Here is a 6,000-nt window from a genome sequence, read left to right on the forward strand (position 1 = left end):
AAAAATGTAAAGGCTGCCTGGCCAATTTGTCCCTCCACCAACCATAAGGTTGGGCAGGCCACGAAAAATTGGAGTCAATTGCTCTGTTACTAGGTTTGATTGCCCTCTTGTCAGCGGGCGTGCTTTCGACTTTTGCACGTGCCCACCGACCAAAATTTCGCGTGAGCACGGGATGACATCAGGACGTTCACCCGATGCCATCTCGCGCGATTTCACATCTGATTGGGTCGGGTGTGCACCCGCCTGCTCAGCATAAAATTCTGCCTAGGAGTTGAGCACAAACATCAAGGCTGATACTCCAATGCTTTACTGAGGGAGTGCTACACTGTTGGCTTACTTAGGATGGCAGAGGCCCCCTCTGCCCTCAGATGGAGGCAAAGATTCCATAGAACTCTTTCAAAGAAAAGCAGGAAAGTTATCCCTAATGTCCTGGCCAATATTTATCCCTCAACCTTGCAAAAATAGATTATCTAATAGTTATACCATTGCTTTGTGGGAACTTGCTGCACACAAGTTGGCTGTTGTATTTCCTACATTACAACAGTGATTACATTTCAAAAGTAAAATTGGCTGTAAAGCACTTAGGTCATGAGAGGTGCTATGTAAATGCAACTCTTTCTTTTCATACAGAAATGAGCTACTATTCAAGTTTAGCTGTAGTTCCTACAGTCAAGAGTCTGCAATCGAGAAAGTGAGCTTCTTTAATATTCTATTCTCAACAAGGTGCAAATCTCAAGGATTACCAGTGACCTCATCTGCAATAATCCAGTAGATTCAATCTAGTCTTATCCTGTGTTACCAAACTCTTGTTTAAATAATGGACATTACTGTGTGGCACAGAGGCTAAATCCTCTGATGTGTTTGCAGTCCAGTACCCATTCTTATTGGCACTAAGCCAAAATGTTGTGGTAGTAGTAGCATTATGAGAGTTTAGCACAAGACCTTTTTGTTAACTTCACATACAGAACAAAGTATACGGCAGGATTTTTCAGATAGTTGGTTTACAAACCTTGCAACCTGGAGAGTTGGCGGCGAACGCATCCCCTCTGATCACAGCAGCCCTGCAGCCATTTAATGCTTCTAGGAGCGTTAAGCGGCTGGAGGTGGGACGTCGGCCTGAGTGAGGAGCAGGGGTCCCGCCCCAGAGAGCTGCCGGCCAATATGATTGGCCAGCTGCTCTGTAGCTGCAGCAGTGTCAGTGGCAGCAGTAGCCAGGACCAGGACTAGATGTGGTCCCCAGATTCTAAGTCCCGGAGCGGATAAGTATAGGGGTTCTCACAGTGTGACGGGGAGGTGAAGACCGGGGCTGGGGAAGGGATCAGGAGAGGGGTGGGGGTCTTGATGGAGAGGCCGGGGGAAGGGAGAGGCTGGTGAGCACGGAACTTGGGGGAGGCCTCGATGTGGACAGGAAGCTCTCGAAGGAGGCACCCCCACCTTCATGCCCAAGGCTGGAACTTGCCTGCATCCCCCTGCCCCGGAACTCCTCCTGCCAATCTCAAAATTGAGTCAAGCTGAAAAAAGGCCCTGATGTGATCAATAAGGGCCCACTTAAGAGCTTCATGTGGGGTGAGAGTGAGCGCGCCACCCTAGGCCTCGCTCACCCTGATAAAATTACTGACAGATGAGAGGCAGGCATGTGGGTGGTGGGAAGGCCACCCGAGGAAGCTTACGGACCGCCTGCCTGTGAGCACTGTAAAGTTCAGTCCCTATTGTCACAATTGATACTTCTGCAAACTGTTTTGAAGCTTAGTTTTATAGGCATGCGCAATGGTACTTTACAAATATATGCATCGGACAATGGATGAACTGGTGTCTCAGTGTATTGCATATCCAGGCCTTCATTGCAAATATTGTATTACATACAAAGTCTGTACAAAAGAAAATCAAAGGAACCAAGCTGTGAGCTATATCAAGGAAACATATCCATTTGATCCTTTGATCAAAGGACACAGTGTCATCTCTAAGTATGTTTTTACAACATAATTAAATGGAACTCAGCTGACGCTAGTGATATTTAAATAGTGCTTGAAAGCAATGCACTGCACTCGAGAATACCCAGATCTGAATGACAGAGACGGACAATATGTGGAAAGCCCACTGAAATTAAGGCCTCTGCTGTCTTAATTATTGGAACCAGGGGCAAATACCAGTTATAAAGAAATGAAAGACTTGCATTTACCTGGTGTCTTTGACAACCACAAGCCATCCCAAGTGCTGTACAGCCAAAGAAGTACGTTTGAAATGTAATCACTGTTGTAATGTAGGAAATGCAGAAACTATTTTGTGCACAGCAAGCTCTCAAAACGGCAATGGGATGATGGCCAGATAACATGCTTTTGTGATCTTAATTGAAAGGCAAACATTGGCTAGGACATCAGGGATAATTCCACTTTGACTGCACTTCCTAGTGGAATTGCAAAATGATAGCTGTCAAACTATTAAGGACTCCGCCTACTACAACAGAAATATTGCGGCAGGTCTTACAACTTATATTCACTGGCTGAGGCACCCAGTGGGGACAAAGGCAAAACTTGAAATGTATATTATTAAAGGTAAATGAAATGGTATTGTGGGATCTTTTATATCCATCTGAGTGGACAGATAGGGACTCAGTTTAATGTCTCTTCTGAAAGATAACACCTCCAACAGTGCAGCTCTCTGTCAGTACTGCACTGAAATGTCAGTCTAAAGTGGGACTTGAATCCACAACCAATTGAATCAGAATTTAGAGAGCTACCAACTGAGCCACAGCTGACACTGTGTATAGTAACATCAAGCTTCATGACAGTTATTATTATGGGCAGAATTTTCCATTCGACGTGCAGGAACACATCCGACATGCCAGAATATTAAATTATGTGCAATGATGTTGGGACTGCGTCCCAATGTGATCATGATATTTTGTTCAACGGGCCTGCACCGGAATCAGCTGAGCACGCACCGATAATTGATGGGTCTATTAAGGCCATTAACCAGGTAATTAACCTGAATTTTATGCTGCCCATCCAACATTAAGGTTGGCGGGCAGGCGAAAAGGTCAAGCGGCCTTTACGTTTTTTAGAAAACCTCATCCATGAGCAGGATGAGGTTTCCTAAAGCTTTTACAAATTGAATAAAAACTTTTTTTGAAAAATAAAAACAAATCCTATCTCATGTGACAGTCACATGAGGGGACATGTTTCATTAAATTTTTATTGCATTTTTTTTTTTTAAAGTGCTTCAATCTCCCTGAGGCAACTCCATGCCTCAGGGAGATTGAAGTGTTCTTTCATGCTGGATCTGACTCTCCCTCCTCCCCCCTTAATTGGCCCACCCGTGTGAAATCGCGGTGCAGAGCTGATCATGGGCGGCGGTCAGCTCTGCGATCACCCCCACCACTCCCGCTGAGCCCGCCTGACGAATGGAAAATCCTGACTCATGTTATCTATTAATTCATATTCTCCCCTTAATTTTTCCAATTTTGCTGGGTCACTAATGAATATTGCTTTGCCAGAATTACCACTGTAATGTTTACTCAATGTGGTCACAATGGTGGTGGCAATCCTGGCTACAATATTGGCACAATTTTAAAGCCAATTCAATTTAATATTATTAAATCACCCCCCCCCCCCACCTCCCCCCACAATCCCCATAACACCCACTGAGCAATTCACCTGTTGCACGCGGGAGGCCGGAATCTCCTGAACTAGTAAAATTCATGGGCAATTCAGGAAAAATTCTGAAACAAACTAAGAACAATTCTGGGTCCAAACACCCTCCCCACTCCCCTTGTTTGCGGTTTGCCCACCTTCATGATCTTATGCAAGGCAGCCAATTAGCAGGCCACCTCTGTATTATCATGACCACGTTAAAGGCATTTCCTTAAAATGGTTTGTGAGCTAAGAATTTGTGTGTGCATGTAGCACCCTTTTAATTTATGAGTGATTCAGTTTAAAAAAATAACCCAGCGGTCAAGCTTTGGTCTTAAACAAGATAAAGGGTAACTTATTACAAAAACTACTGCTGAAAGTTACTTAGATAAAAGTGATCAGGTTGTTAATTAAAATACAGACACAAAGATCAGAAGCAGATAAAGATAAAAAGACACTTAAAGGTGAATTTCAATTCAGTCTCTGTGAGAAATCATTGTGGGTCTGTTGCTTGAATTCCATCTTTTCAAAGTGAATGGGTTGAAACTTGAAGTTTGGTTTAGCAGCTGCAATGGCTTCTGTAGATGAAGAGTTGAAAACTTGGAGTTTGCCTTTGCAGGTGGACTCAACAAGCAGAACAGGTGCTGGGAGTGAGTGAAGGCTCCTGTTTTCACTTTTACAGTATTGCAGGTGGCGGCTCTTGGTAACCTGATTTAGTATAGCAGTCCGACTTTTCTGTTTCTGGAAACCTTCCTCTTGTTGAGAAGCAGTTTCTGTTTCAAGGTGTCTTTCCCGTGATGTTCAAAATGGTTCTGCACACAAAAATGGCTGTTCACAGCCAGATTTTATACAGTTCTAAAACTTAAAATAGCTGCTATCCCAAACTGTGGAATCATGCTTCCATATTAGGTATTCACCGTTCAAACAGCCTTTCCTGGGGTTCTTTTTAGCTTTTCACATTAAGGTGCTTATCAGTTAATGCCTTTGTTCTGAAAGAAGATCAGCAAGTGGAAGGATCTCATTTACACTTGTGGGACACACATTGAATTTCAAAATATCTTTTGTGATCCTTCTTGAGATAAGCAGTCTGATAAGATTTCAAATCAACACTGAGAGGTGCCAAATTGTCTGTCCACACGTCATCTTTTCTGAACAAAGGCTTTTTAAAAGTTTTTTTTAGCAAATGTGTGCTTTTCAAGCAGTTGTCCTTAAAATTGTATGATATAATAAGTACACGGTCATGACAACATTCACTGTTCAATTAGGGATGGCGGGCAGCATGTAGACACAGGAGGGCTAATTGGAGGGTTCACAGGGCTGGTGGGCTAACAGCCCCGCTAGGAGAGGTGCTCTGGTGGAGGGAATGTGGGACGGCGCCTCAAAAAGGTCCAAACAGAATAGGGAAAATGATGGCTCAGAACTGTCAAAGGCTTCAACGTGGAGGGGAAATGCCTCCCTTGAATGTGTCCTGCCATGGATGTACCACATAGAGCTTTTCTGATTCTTTATACTGGCACGTGGTGCAATCAATGATAGCTTCCCCCTGAAGCTACCTCTGAAATGTTGCCAGACTCTCGACATAGAGGGGAGCCTGTGAAATGGCAGCAAATGTAACTCCTTTGAAATGACAGGTGATTGAGGCCTTAAGTATCTAAATTGTCTGCCCATCTCCAGTAAGTGGATCCCCAATTCTACTGACCACCCGCCCTGGAGTATTTGCCCAGAGATGGCACAATGTTGGGGAGCCGTACTGACAGCATTTTCCCCTATTTTCCCAATGCCCCTCCTCCACCCCCCTCCACCCCTGCCCTAATCTCCAAACCTGCCTTGAAGGAGCTGGGAAAATTCCGGCTGGTGTCAGCTGAAATTAATGGGGAGGATGTCCAGCAGCAGCAGTTGTTAAATGGCTGCTGCTCACTTTCTTAAAGCAGGCCTACAAAATGGTTGATAATAGGACTGATCCTTTTGAGAATGTGTCCTTAGAGATCGTGACCTAATGGGAATGCAAATTGGATGGATTTCTTTCAGAAAATAAAAATTTTGGACATGCTATATGAGACATAGTGTGGTAAGTGTGGGATACTTGGGAAAAACAAATGACCCTGGATCTATGGCTATAAAAGCTCAATGCGACTGCAGTTTTATTTGCTTCATGTATGGGTTTGTGCCAAACTAATTGCAAGAGATTAATTGTTATTAATAGTCTCCAACTCCATTATCATGTGACGGCCAGGTTGGTAGCAGGTGGGCTTGATACATGGCATGAGCACACATTGGACCATTCCTGGCAGCAATAGTGCCACCTGCTTCACCAGTCATCCACCTTGATTTAGCCCACCTGACTGGCCCCAGCACCCCCAGAGCCCATTTA

The 6,000-nt window shown here is 44.2% G+C and overlaps 1 long non-coding RNA gene across 1 annotated transcript in view; it reads right to left on the reverse strand.

Moving 5' to 3' along the window:
- The window catches only part of LOC121277490, a 30,731-nt gene extending 29,650 nt beyond the window's left edge, over window positions 1-1,081 (reverse strand). Inside the window, exon 1 of the long non-coding RNA XR_005942888.1 lies at window positions 1,010-1,081. This is a non-coding gene — a long non-coding RNA (uncharacterized LOC121277490). The remainder of the gene's footprint in view (window positions 1-1,009) is intronic.
- Between the last annotated feature and the right edge of the window lie 4,919 nt (window positions 1,082-6,000).

The sequence above is a fragment of the Carcharodon carcharias genome, chromosome 4, assembly GCF_017639515.1.
Source record: "Carcharodon carcharias isolate sCarCar2 chromosome 4, sCarCar2.pri, whole genome shotgun sequence".
NCBI classification, from domain to species: Eukaryota; Metazoa; Chordata; class Chondrichthyes; order Lamniformes; family Lamnidae; genus Carcharodon; species Carcharodon carcharias.